Raw genomic sequence first — 13,548 nt, 5'->3', positions numbered from 1 at the left:
CAAAGATGTAAAAATGCCATTTACTGACAATCTCCGCCAGAGCTACAACAGAAAACTGCGATGTGTTTCAACTAACCAATCTTCGCCAGGATTAAGTGAGTCTGCTTAGTTAAAATGTGTCGCAGCTCTTTTGGTGTTAAATTTTTTTATGACTTTATATTATTTAAAATTGTGTATAAATCACATTTTACTTACTTGGTTCCCTCAATATTTCCTTAATCACCACTGAATTCTAACGATTCTCATTGATTATGGTGATTACGGCAGAGGGAGATACCATAGTGTGTGTGCACAGGCTATAATCATTTACCCGAGATAAAGATGGCTAGAGAGAGAAAAAGACAGAGGCCTACGGAGAGAAACATTTGTAGAGGACACGGTGAGAGAACGAAACCAAACAAGTGGCAGATTGCCATGTAGAAATGAGAGCTGAACGAGAAGGAGAGGGATTTGAGGAAAGGACAGAGCCACTGATACGAGCACCCTTGTCTTTAGCGCCCAGAAATGAGTTCAGGTGGCGCTTCTGTGTTCCTGTGAGGGACTCACACCGAAACTGAGCCTCTGCCTGCCATCCATCCTGGCTGTCCTCACGTCACAGGTAATCTTGTTCCCTGTTCGTCATATCGCCTGCCACAATGAAAGGCATCATCACTCTAGCCTGGGCAGACAAACGAGAACAGTCAAGGTCGCTAGACTGGACAGAGAGGGACAGAGAGGGACTGAGAGAGACAAAGAGAGAGACTGAAAGAGACAGAGAGAGACAGAGAGAGATTGAGAGAGATTGAGAGAGACTGAGACAGACTGAGAGGAACAGAGAGAGACTGTCAACCGGGGTTTTTAGGTGAGGGATCACAGGAAAGACAGAACATTGTGGTCATTTCGACTAGCATTATCAAATGAATGAATTTGAACTTTAAACTGAATGCAGTATTTTGAATAGCCTGTGGTGTTTTGCGTTGACAAATGATGACTATGATATATGATGGAGGAAATTCACCTTTAACACACAGAGAGTGTAGTTTAATCCTTTGCAAGTACATCTTTATTTAAAACGACAAGCAAAAAACGACAAACAAAACGACAAACAAAAACCTATTATCTTATCTTATCTTATCTATTATGACTTTGATTCAGTGACTGAATTGGCTCCAACAATCGTCCCTTTTGAGGAGAATAATAAAGTGGGACATTATGAAGCATTATCAGAGCCTGAGAAGTATCCACTGCTCTAGCCTAAGCATTGGACATTATCCAAACATTACACAAATAAGTACACTCAACCATATCTCTAAGAATGCTATCTGCAGTCATTCTCACCATTTTGTTTGAAGTTCATTCAACTGGTCTGGTTCTTATGTAAAAAATGTGTCACACATGCTGTTCTTCATTGTGCTGTTGGCTGTCTTATGGCGCCATCTACTGATCGCTCTGCTTAGTGCGCTTTCACTCTGAATGTGAGCTACAGTGGTAACCCTTACTTAGAAACACATACAGAAAGGACCAAAAGAACTACAAATGAACTATAAAAATGTGTAGTCTTGTAACAGTTTTCAAAACCTGCATAATTTGATAAAAAAAAAAAAAAAAACTTAAGTTCACAAATTGCTATACTATCACTGCTTCATCACAATATTAGACTAGTTGGAGGAATAGCTTTTTACTTAGATGGCTGAATAAAGAAAATAGTTTTGTGCATACTGTTCAGTATTGCTCCTGGTTGCAGCCACCAAGGGCTGCCAGTGCTCAACACTGACTGTGACATGTACATTGCAAAAAATGCTTTTCTAACCTAGTGTTATTACTCTTATATTGAGATGAAAAATCTAGTTGGTCTTGTTTCTAGCTAAATTGTACTTACCTAGTGCTTTCTTGGTAAGGTTATTTTTTACCTATTTCAAGCAAATATTACTTATTTTAAGAAATCTTAACAAGCCAAATTTGCTTAACGCACTGGCAGCCAAATTTGCTTGTTTTAAGCAGAATCCTGCTTAAATATATAATTATTTGTCTTAAATCTAGAGGGGCATTTTTTGCAGTGTAGTGTTATGAAGCAATGTGAATAGGGGAACTTGCTGTTTATTCCTCCCATGCAGGGGCAAGCTTGTGGCTCTAGGTCAGACCCAGGTGAGTATATAAGGACAGTACCCAGGACAGTATGTAAGGACAGTACCCAGGACAGTATGTAAGGACAGTACCCAGGACAGTATGTAAGGACAGTACCCAGGACAGTATGTAAGGACAGTACCCAGGACAGTATATAAGGACAGTACCCAGGACAGTATGTAAGGAAAGTACCCAGGACAGTATGTAAGGACAGTACCCAGGACAGTATGTAAGGACAGTACCCAGGACAGTATGTAAGGACAGTACCCAGGACAGTATGTAAGGACAGTACCCAGGACAGTATGTAAGGACAGTACCCAGGTGAGTATATAAGGACAGTACCCAGGACAGTATATAAGGACAGTACCCAGGATAGTATGTAAGGACAGTACCCAGGACAGTATATAAGGACAGTACCCAGGATAGTATGTAAGGACAGTACCCAGGATAGTATGTAAGGACAGTACCCAGGTGAGTATATAAGGACAGTACCCAGGACAGTATGTAAGGACAGTACCCAGGACAGTATGTAAGGACAGTACCCAGGACAGTATGTAAGGACAGTACCCAGGACAGTATGTAAGGACAGTACCCAGGACAGTATATAAGGACAGTACCCAGGACAGTATATAAGGACAGTACCCAGGACAGTATGTAAGGACAGTACCCAGGACAGTATGTAAGGACAGTACCCAGGACAGTATGTAAGGACAGTACCCAGGACAGTATGTAAGGACAGTACCCAGGACAGTATGTAAGGACAGTTCCCAGGATAGTATGTAAGGACAGTACCCAGGATAGTATATCTAGGTCAGACCCAGGACAGTATATCAATATAACAAACGCAAATAACCTCTCAGGATCCCCAAATCAAACTCAGTGGGAAGAATCAAATAGTGTACAGAAATAGGCCCTGTCTTGGCTAAACAAGCACAGGCTCTGCCAGGAAAGAGGCAGTTACAGTTTGAATGAACTTATATGATAATTATTCATTTCTATAATACAGCTACAAGACAATATAATGTTAAGTACAGTCTGACGGTGTCACTTTCTTTGCACATTACACATTAGGGACTGACATCACAGTGAATGAAGATATAATAATAATAATAATAATAATAATAATAATAATAATACTTTCATTTTATACAGCGCTTTTCAAGGTACTCAAAGACGCTTTACATAGGGCGAAGACAAACAAAACATAAAGGAACACAAAGGAGCAAACAAAACAAACAGAACATTTTAGTCAAAAAATAAATAAATAATACGGATATCACTGCAAATGTCATACCCTGCTATTAGAACTGTTCATTACTATGCATTGTGTCGCAACGTCAGCACGTCTGACTCCAAATCAGAAGGTTGCGTGTTCAAATCACGTCGGGGTCAAAAGAAACATGCTTGGTCACTGCCATTTCATTGACAAAATCACTCAAGGCAGTTTGACTAATTAAAAATCCTGGGCCTGTGAATTTCAAGCCATGCTCTACCAACTGAGCTATCCAGGCTTCAGGCAAAAAATGCAGCCTGTGACGGAGCCTGTGACGGAGCCTGTGACGGAGGTGATAGTAAAGTCTTCTTCACAAAAACATGGTACGTAGGGCTCAGGGCAAAGCTCTGCCCTATCTAGGCTCCTGGCCAAGATGCAGCCTGTTACGCATGTGATTGTAAAGTCTTCTTCACAAAAACATGGTACGGAGGGCTCAGGGCGCAGACCAGAAGGTTGTGTGTTCAAATCCCATCGGACACAAAACAATCCAATGCCTTTGATTGAAAGATCCTAAAAGAACCTAACGGGAAGGATGCCTGATAGAAAGAGACATTATCTTTTTGAAGACTACAAACTCTTTGAAAGCTTTTTCATGGACAAAAGGTTGCAAGTCACACGGTTCTGACCACAGATTTGGGAACCACTGTGAAGGCTTATCTCTGAAGCACCTGTGGGACCTCGTGGCGCAACGGTAGCGTGTCTGACTCCAGATCAGAAGGTTGCGTGTTCAAATCACGTCGGGGTCAAAAGATACATGCTTGGCTACTGCCTTTTCATTGAACAAATCACTCAAGGCAGTTTGACTAATTAAAACTCCTGGGCCTGTGAATTTCAAGCCATTATTGAACTTTGGTAGAATATACAAACGGCTCCTTAGATGACATTTCCAGTTTCTGAGACTCGGGCAGCTGTGCTGAGTTGAAACGCAAAAGCCAGGACTGGAGCTCAAAATGGACGAAGCAACAGCCGACGGCCACAGCAACATTTACAGTTGTCGACAAATCTTATCCCAAACTGCTCCTTTTATGACATTTCCAGTGTCTGAGACTCAGGGTCAGAACTTAAAACGCAAAGGCCAGGACTGAAGCTCACAGCGGACTAAGCAACAGCGACGTTTACAGTCATCGACAAGTATCTCATCCTAACGTCCCTCGGTTTTTGCAACAGGGTGAGAGCACATGCATACAATTCTGGTTTTAAAGCAAACGCCTGAGCAATCTGGACCCTCAGATTAAAAGTCTGATGCTCTACCGACTGAGCTATCCAGGCTTCAGGTCTAGATGCAGCCTGTGACGGAGGTGCCAGTTAAGTCTACTTCACAAAAACATGGTGGTACGTATTGCTCAGAGCGCAGACCAGAAGGTTGTGTGTTCAAATCCCTTCACACGCAAACAAAAATCCAATGCCTTTGATTGAAAGAACCTAACGGGAAGGATGCCTGATAGAAAGAGACATTATCTTTTTGAAGACTACAAACTCTTTGAAAGCTTTTTCATGGACAGAAGGTTGCAAGTCACATGGTTCTAACCACAGATTTGGGGAACACTGTGAATGCTTATCTCTGAAGCACCTTTGGGACCTCGTGGCGCAACGGTAGCGCGTCTGACTCCAGATCAGAAGGTTGCGTGTTCAAATCACGTCGGGGTCAAAAGATACATGCTTGGCTACTGCCTTTTCATTGATCAAATCACTCAAGGCAGTGTGACTAATTAAAACTCCTGGGTCTGTAAATTTCAAGCCGTTATTGAACTTTGGTAGAATATACAAACTGCTCTGAGACTCGGGCAGCTGTGCTGAGTTGAAACGCAAAAGCCAGGACTGAAGCTCACAGTGGACTAAGCAACAGCCGACGGCAACAGCAACATGTAAAGTTGTCGACAAGGATCTTACCCCAAACTGCTCCTTTTATGACATTTCCAGTGTCTGAGACTCAGGCAGCTGCGCTGAGTTGAAACGCAAAGGCCAGGACTGAAGCTCACAGAGGACTGAGCAACAGCGACGTGTACAATCGTCAACAAGTATCTTATCCTAACGTCCCTCGGTTTTTGCAATAGGGTTTCAGCACGTGTACAATTCAGATTTTTAAGCAATCGCCTGAACAGGTACTTGAGCCCTGGACCCTCAGATTAAAAGTCTGATGCTCTACCGACTGAGCTATCCAGGCCTCAGTTCTAGACACAGTGTGTGACTGAGGTGACAGTTAAGTCTTCTTCACAAAAACAGGGTACGTATGGCTCAGAGCGCAGACCAGAAGGTTGTGTGTTAAAATCCCATCACACGCAATAAAATTCCAATGCCTTTAATAGAAAGAACCTAACGGGAAGGATGCCTGATAGAAAGAGACATTGGGCCTCATTTATAAAACGTACTAACGCACAGAACTGATCTTAGACTGTGCGTGCGATCAAATCCACGTCTAAGTACAGATTCATAAAAACCGTCTTAGACGTAGAAAAGGACGTATCTCTACGTCTGGTTTCAGTTCGTGTAAGTATATTTCCTTGCGGCAATACTGGAGTACTGCAGGAATTCAGGACTCTCCGAGCGCCGACGGCCGACACGCAGTTTTATCAACGTCACCATTTGGGCTAATGGTGAAAGGCTAAATTAATGTTTCGCTCAATAAAATCAAATAAACTATTAGAATAATTTACACATGAATGATATTCACATCTTATAGGTATTCCGTTTTAATTTCGCACGTGTAAAACATTTCGCTCAAACTTATAGCCTATAAAAAGACTAAAAGTGGCTTAGTTTTCAGTAGGAGATATGGCTGCATTGGCGTTGTTAGAAGATATTGCCAACTGCGCAATAAGGAGAGAGAGGGGTTTTTTGTGATCGTGCAGACTTTTTGACACAGGATGATGTATGTCTGATAAGCAGGTGGCTACCGCTTGCCGAGAGCGTTGTGCACAGTGGTGTAGTCCAGGGTATACGCAGGTATACGGATACCCACTTATTTTTCAGTCAGCATTGGATTAACCACTTCTCAAAACAGGGCGTTTATCATGTGCTGTATGGGCTGCTTAAAAAATAAATAAAGAGTTTACCCACTTCTCCAGGGACCACTACACCACTGGTTGTGCCCAAATGGCCTCTCGTCTAGTGAGGCGCACCAGAGGCAACCAGGCCATACACGTTCAGGTATTTTCCGTTCTTGGATTCCTGGCTACAGTAACGTTCCGATGGGACCAGTCGAGCAATCCCCGTCATCATTAAGCAGAATTTTGCCCGATGTTCTTCGCAGTATACTATCCCATATGCCCGCAATTTATTATATTTCCCATACACTGCCCAGCAAAATGTGAAAGAAGATTTCCTGCGTAAAACAGGTTTCCCAATGTATTCTCATCCATATTTCGCACACTCCTGTGCCTCGCAGGTGCTGGTGCTTCGGAGACGTGTCTACTACATGTCAAATACTTTGCTTTTGCCATTACGCCACCAGACAGGCTTTATAACGATGTTTTGGCCCGCATCTTCTGTTCCGTCAGCAGAACGTCGATGCCAGCCTCACTTTAATTCTTCTGTTTACATGTTTCTTTCTTGCTTGCCACCGTCAGAGAGAGTTTGTGCATTGAGGATGCGCTCTGTTTGTGCATTGATAATATGCTGATTAGATTAAATAGGGGCGTTTTGAGGGCGGAGATTCAGTTGCCCACATTTTCACGACCATTTGTGATTTATAACCGAAGGATTGGCATACACGTGTTTTTTGTGTGTACGTCTGTTTACTGTGGATCTCACTTACGCTCATTTCAGGAAATGTCTTAGACAAAATGTAGGATGGTTCCTACGCAACGTTTTATAAATGAGGCCCATTATCTTTTTGAAGACTAGAAACTCTTTGAAAGCTTTTTCATGGACAGAAGGTTGCAAGCCACATGGTTCTGACCACAGATTTGTGAACCACTGTGAAGGCTTATCTCTGAGGCACCTGTGGGACCTCGTGGCGCAACGGTAGCGCGTCTGACTCCAGATCAGAAGGTTGCGTGTTCAAATCACGTCGGGGTCAAAAGATACATGCTTGGCTACTGCCTTTTCATTGACAAAATCACTCAAGGCAGTTTGACTAATTAAAACTCCTGGGCCTGTGAATTTCAAGCCATTATTGAACTTTGGTAGAATATACAAACGGATCCTTAGATGACATTTCCAGTTTCTGAGACTCGGGCAGCTGTGCTGAGTTGAAACGCAAAAGCCAGGACTGGAGCTCAAAATGGACGAAGCAACAGGCGACGGCGACAGCAACGTGTACAGTTGTCGACAAATCTTACCCCAAACTGCTCCTTTTATGACATTTCCAGTTTCTGAGACTCAGGCTCAGAACTTAAAACGCAAAGGCCAGGCCTGAAGCTCACAGTGGACTAAGCAACAGCGACGTTTACAGTCATCGACAAGTATCTCATCCTAACGTCCCTCGGTTTTTGCAACAGGGTGAGAGCACATGCATACAATTATGGTTTTAAAGCAAACGCCTGAACAGGGACTTGAGCCCTGGACCCTCAGATTAAAAGTCTGATGCTCTACCGACTGAGCTATCCAGGCCTCAGTTCTAGACACAGTGTGTGACGGAGGTGACAGTTAAGTCTTCTTCACAAAAACAGGGTACGTATGGCTCAGAGCGCAGACCAGAAGGTTGTGTGTACAAATCCCTTCACACTCAAACAAAAATCCAATGCCTTTGATTGAAAGAACCTGACGGGAAGGATGCCTGATAGAAAGAGACATTATCTTTTTGAAGACTACAAACTCTTTGAAAGCTTTTTCATGGACAGACGGTTGCAAGCCACATGGTTCTGACCACAGATTTGGGAACCACTGTGAAGGCTTATCTCTGAGGCACCTATGGGACCTCGTGGCGCAACGGTAGCGCGTCTGACTTCAGATCAGAAGGTTGCGTGTTCAAATCACGTCGGGGTCAAAAGATACATGCTTGGCCACTGCCTTTTCATTGACAAAATCACTCAAGGCAGTGTGACTAATTAAAACTCCTGGGCCTGTGAATTTCAAGCCATTATTGAACTTTGGTAGAATATACAAACGGCTCCTTAGATGACATTTCCAGTTTCTGAGACTCGGGCAGCTGTGCTGAGTTGAAACGCAAAAGCCAGGACTGGAGCTCAAAATGGACGAAGCAACAGCCGACGGCAACAGCGACGTGTACAGTTGTCGACAAATCTTACCCCAAACTGCTCCTTTTATGACATTTCCAGTGTCTGAGACTCGGGCAGCTGTGCTGAGGTCAAACGCAAAGGCCAGGACTGAAGCTCACAGCGGACTAAGCAACAACGACGTGTACAGTCATCGACAAGTATCTCATCCTAACGTCCCTCGGTTTTTGCAACAGGGTGACAACACATGTCTACAATTCTGATTTTTAAGCAATCGCCTGAATAGGGACTTGAGCCCTAGCCTGGATACCAGCCCAAACTCCCCCCACAAAAAAATTTGGACGGGAAGTTCGGTCTGGCTCTTCGACCGTTGGGGAGAAATTTTTCCTGGTCGAACACAGTACAGCCAATCAAAGTGCCAGGACAGGCTTTATACGATGATCGACAGATGATGAACAGTAACGTAATCAACCACGTCACCAAAGAGCGCTCGGTTCAAATTCGTGTTCAACAAACATGGCTGCCGCTGGAGAGCTAATATGTGTAGATTCTGCCATTGAGTCGGTTTTAGAAGACCTCGACAGCCCCTTAACTTTGAAAGAGGAACAAAGAAACGCAATCAAGGCATTTGTAGATCGTAAAGATGTTTTTGCCGTCCTTCCTACGGGATCCGGTAAAAGTTTAATGTATCAGATGGTCATACTACGTTGCTCTGATTAGTTCTAGTTATCCAATTGAGCGAAGAGGCATTTTCTTTCCTGGTTCTTTGAAACACGCCCCATAATCACAGCTCAATGGAGCAGACTCAGACTCATATTCTGACTAGAATTATGAGTATGACATCGTCAGGCTACTTGAGCCCTGGACCCTCAGATTAAAAGTCTGATGCTCTACCGACTGAGCTATCCAGGCTCCTGGCCAAGATGCAGCCTGTGACGGAGGTGATAGTAACGTCTTCTTCACAAAAACATGGTCTGAGGGCTCAGGGCGCAGACCGGAAGGCTGTGTGTTCAAATCCCATCGGACACAAAACAGTCCAATGCCTTTGATTGAAAGATCCTAACGGGAGGGATGCCTGATAGAAAGAGACATTATCTTTTTGAAGACTACAAACTCTTTGAAAGCTTTTTCATGGACAGACGTTGCAAGCCACATGGTTCTAACCACAGATTTGGGAAGCACTGTGAAGGCCTATCTCTGAGGCACCTATGGGACCTCGTGGCGCAACGGTAGCGCGTCTGACTCCAGATCAGAAGGTTGCGTGTTCAAATCACGTCGGGGTCAAAAGATACATGCTTGGCCACTGCCTTTTCATTGACAAAATCACTCAAGGCAGTTTGACTAATTAAAACTCCTGGGCCTGTGAATTTCAAGCCAAAAACTCCTGGGCCTGTGAATTTTCGAGACTCGGGCAGCTGTGCTGAGTTGAAACACAAAGGCCAGGACTGAAGCTCACAGTGGACTAAGCAACAGCGACGCGTACAGTCGTCGACAAGTATCTTATCCTAACGTCCCACGGTTTTTGCAATAGAGTGACAGCAGATTTCTGGTTTTAGAGCAATCGCCTGAACAGGGACTTGAACCCTGGACCCTCAGATTAAAATTCTCATGCTCTGCCCTATCTAGGCCCCTGGCCAAGATGCAGCCTGTTACGGATGTGATTGTAAAGTCTTCTTCACAAAAACATGGTAAGTAGGGCTCAGGGCGCAGACCAGAAGGTTGTGTGTTCAAATCCCATTGGACGCAAAACAGTCCAATGCCTTTGATTGAAAGATCCTAAAAGAACCTAACGGGAAGGATGCCTGATAGAAAGAGACATTATCTTTTTGAAGACTACAAACTCTTTGAAAGCTTTTTCATGGACAAAAGGTTGCAAGTCACACGGTTCTGACCACAGATTTGGGAACCACTGTGAAGGCTTATCTCTGAGGCACCTGTGGGACCTCGTGGCGCAACGGTAGCGCGTCTGACTCCAGATCAGAAGGTTGCGTGTTCAAATCACGTCGGGGTCAAAAGATACATGATTGGCCACTACCTTTTCGTTGACAAAATCACTCAAGGCTGTGTGACTAATTAAAACTTCTGGGCCTGTGAATTTCAAGCCATTATTGAACTTTGGTAGAATATACAAACTGCTCCCAGTTTCTGAGACTCAGGCAGCTGTGCTGAGGTAAAACGCAAAGGCCAGGACTGAAGCTCACAGTGGTCTAAGCAAAGGCCGACGGCAACAGCGACGTGTACAGTGGTCGACAAGGATCTTACCCCAAACTGCTCCTTTTATGACATTTCCAGTGTCTGAAACTCAGGCTCAGAACTTAAAACGCAAAGGCCAGGACTGAAGCTCACAGCGGACTAAGCAACAGCGATGTGTACAGTCGTCGACAAGTATCTCATCCTAACGTCCCCCGGTTTTTGCAACAGGGTGAGAGCACATGCAACCAATTCTGGTTTTAAAGCAAACGCCTGAACAGGGACTTGAACCCTGGACCCTCAGATTAAAAGTCTGATGCTCTACCGACTGAGCTATCCAGGCTTCAGGTCTAGATGCAGCCTGTGACGGAGCTAAAAGTTAAGTCTTCTTCACAAAAACATGGTGGTACGTATGGCTCAGAGCGCAGACCAGAAGGTTGTATGTTCAAATCCCATCACACGCAAAAAAAAATCCAATGCGTTTGATTGAAAGAACCTGACGGGAAGGATGCCTGATAGAAAGAGACATTATCTTTTTGAAGACTACAAACTCTTTGAAAGCTTTTTCCTGGACAGAAGGTTGCAAGTCACATGGTTCTAACCACAGATTTGGGAACTACTATGAAGGCTTATCTCTGAGGCACCTGTGGGACCTCGTGGCGCAACGGTAGCGCGTCTGACTCCAGATCAGAAGGTTGCGTGTTCAAATCACGTCGGGGTCAAAAGCTACATGCTTGGCTACTGCCTTTTCATTGACAAAATCACTCAAGGCAGTTTGACTAATTAAAACTCCTGGGCCTGTGAATTTCAAGCCATTATTGAACTTTGGTAGAATATTCAAACGGCTCCTTCATGACATTTCCAGTTTCTGAGACTCTGGCAGCTGTGCTGAGTTGAAACGCAAAGGCCAGGACTGAAGCTCACAGTGGACTAAGCAACAGCCGACGGCAACAGCAACATGTACTGTTGTCGACAAGGATCTTACTCCAAACTGCTCCTTTTATGACATTTCCAGTTTCTGAGACTCAGGCAGCTGCGCTGAGATAAAACGCAAAGGCCAGGACAGTGGAATAAGCAACAGCGACGTGTACAGTCATCGACTAGTATCTTATCCTAACGTCCCACGGTTTTTGCAATAGGGTGACAGCACATGTGTACAATTCTGATTTTTTAAGCAATCGCCTGAACAGGTACTTGAGCCCTGGACCCTCAGATTAAGAGTCTGATGGTCTACGGACTGAGCTATCCAGACTTCAGGTTAAGACGCAGCCTGTGACAGGTGTGACAGTTAAGTCTTCTTCACAAAAACATGGTATGTATCGCTCAGGGCGCAGACCAGAAGGTTGTGTGTTCAAATCCCATTGGACGCAAAACAGTCCAATGCCTTTGATTGAAAGTTCCTAAAAGAACCTAACGGGAAGGATGCCTGATAGAAAGAGACATTATCTTTTTGAAGACTACAAACTCTTTGAAAGCTATTTCCTGGACAGAAGGTTGCAAGTCACACGGTTCTAACCACAGATTTGGGAATGAATGTGAAGGCTTTTCTCTAAGGCATCTGTGGGACCTCGTGGCGCAACGGTAGCGCGTCTGACTCCAGATCAGAAGGTTGCGTGTTCAAATCACGTCGGGGTCAAAATATATATGCCCGATCACTGCCTTTTCATTGACAAAATCACTCATCAGATATAAAGCAAAATGGATTGAGGCAGGAGAGAAATTCTTATTTAAGCAGTTTAGCAAAAGCCAGTTAGACTACAAGTTAGACTACATTTGGTAAGAAATCATTATTTAAAAAAAAAACACTATGAAAAATGATGAAGAGGGTGGTCTACAAGCTATTAACTCTCTCTATAAATGGAACTTTAAAAATCATATGATTAAGTTCCTAGTTCCTTTCTAACAAAAAAAAACAGCTTTTAGTAATGTGTTTCCGGGAAAGTTTTTCTAAGGATTGGCGGTATTACATTTATTTTACATTTTTATGATATATTTGTTCATAAATTACCTATACAATTATCTCATTCCATTCGCAAGTACTTTCATTTTCACTGAGTAGACGGAGAAAAATACTTGGTCTTTAATACATTTATTAGCCTACATGAATCTGGCAACACTTTACCCTTTGAGGAATTTTGTTTTAACTTGTATTGCCAGTTCAACCATAATCAATATGATAAGGTTTTTAAACGTAAACCAACTTCTTTTATTTCCCATTCTCCCTCTCCGATGATTGACAGACATGATTTCAAAAGTAACTACATCTCCTATGCAATTCAGCAGGAACTCAGCTTGTTATATGTTCAGTCAGCCTACTGTAAAAAAAGTACGCATTTACTTCTCAAGGTTGCTTTTGTTCCTAAAAGCAAAAGAGCTTCAATGAAGAGGTTCAGTATTTAATAATATTCTGTATATTCCTCAGGAGGACTTCTTAAGCAAAGACTCTAATAACTATCACCACGAGACGCGAGCTTGTGACAAAACGCAAGCTTGTGACCAAAAGGTTACTGGTTTTATCCCCTGCACCGGCAGGAAAAAAAGGGAGGGGGGGGGGGGGGGGGAGGGGGGACTTAATAAACAGCCCTTTCCCCTCCCTCAATGTCCATGGCTAAAGTGCCCTTGAGCAAGGCACCTTACCCCCAACTGCTCCCCAGGTGCTGCGGCTGAAGTGACTGCCCACTGCTCCAGGTGTGTGTGTGTGCTCACTACTCTTATGTGTGTGTGCTAATTGCTCACTGCTTCTAACAGGTGTTTTCACAGCCACGGATAGGTTAAATGCAGTCCGAATTGTGACTGAAGGCTTGAATAAAAAATATAAGGATACATTTGGAACCAATATAGATACAAAATTTGGAAGCAACCCTT

Source organism: Sprattus sprattus, assembly GCF_963457725.1.
Source record: "Sprattus sprattus genome assembly, chromosome: 1".
NCBI classification, from domain to species: domain Eukaryota; kingdom Metazoa; phylum Chordata; class Actinopteri; order Clupeiformes; family Clupeidae; genus Sprattus; species Sprattus sprattus.
This window is presented reverse-complemented; position numbering follows the sequence as displayed.